This window comes from Parus major, unplaced genomic scaffold, assembly GCF_001522545.3.
Source record: "Parus major isolate Abel unplaced genomic scaffold, Parus_major1.1 Scaffold1112, whole genome shotgun sequence".
NCBI lineage: Eukaryota > Metazoa > Chordata > Aves > Passeriformes > Paridae > Parus > Parus major.
In genome coordinates this window covers 4,204-5,604 of record NW_015379977.1, presented here as the reverse complement: position 1 = coordinate 5,604, position 1,401 = coordinate 4,204, and positions in this window count along the sequence as shown.

Below are 1,401 nucleotides of genomic sequence, written 5' to 3'. Positions count from 1 at the left end.
TAACGGGAAATGTCACTGGAATAACGGGAAATGTCACTGGAATAACGGGAAATGTCACGGGAATAATGGGAAATGTCACTGGAATAACGGGAAATGGCCATGGGTTATCGGGGATAATCCCCAGGGGTTAATGGGAATAATCCCCGGGGGTTATCAGGGATAATCCCCAGGTACAGGTGTCGGGCCGTGGAGGCTGAGGGAAAAAACGGGAAAATGTCACTGGAATAACGGGAAAATGTCACGGGAATAACGGGAAATGTCACTGGAATAACGGGAAATGTCACGGGAATAACGGGAAATGTCACGGGAATAACGGGAAATGGCCGTGGGTTATCGGGGATAATCCCCAGGGTTTAACGGGAATAATCCCCGGGGGTTAACGGGAATAATCCCTGGGAAATAACGGGAAATGGCCGTGGGTTATCGGGAATAATCCCCAGGGGTTAATGGGAATAATCCCCGGGAGTTAACGGGAATAATCCCCGGGGGTTAACGGGAATAATCCCCGGGGTTAACGGGAATAATCCCCGGGGGTTAACAGGGAATGGCCGTGGGTTATCGGGAATAATCCCTGGGAAATAACGGGAATAATCCCCGGGAGTTAACGGGGAATGGCCGTGGGTTATCGGGAATAATCCCCGGGGGTTATCGGGAATAATCCCCGGGAGTTAACGGGAATAATCCCTGGGGGTTAACGGGAATAATCCCTGGGGGTTAACGGGAAATGGCCGTGGGTTATCAGGAATAATCCCCGGGGGTTAACGGGGAACGGCCGGGGGTTAACGGGGAATGGCCGTGGGTTATCGGGAATAATCCCCGGGGGTTAACGGGGAATGGCCGTGGGTTATCGGGAATAATCCCCGGGGGTTAACGGGAATAATCCCCGGGAGTTAACGGGAATAATCCCCGGGGGTTAACGGGAATAATCCCTGGGGTTTATCGGGAATAATCCCTGGGGGTTAATGGGAATAATCCCCGGGGGTTAACGGGAATAATCCCCGGGGGTTAACGGGAATAATCCCCGGGGGTTAACGGGGAAAACATCACGGGAATAACGGGAGAAAAAGCCGGGGGAAAACGGGAAAATGTCCCAGGAAAATATCGTGGGAATAAATAACGGGAAAACAGCCCGGGAATAACGGGAGAGACCCCCGGGAATAACGGGAGAGACCCCCGGGAATGGCCCGGGACCCCCGGGAATGGGAGAGACCCCCGGGAATGGGAGAGACCCCCGGGAATGGCCCGGGACCCCCGGGAATGGGAGAGACCCCCGGGAAAAACGGGAAGGAGGCCCTGGGGACCGGGAGAGACCCCCGGGATGACCGAGACCCCCGGGAATGGCCCGGGACCCCCCGGGAATGGGAGAGACCCCCGGGAATAACGGGAGAGACACCGGGAAAA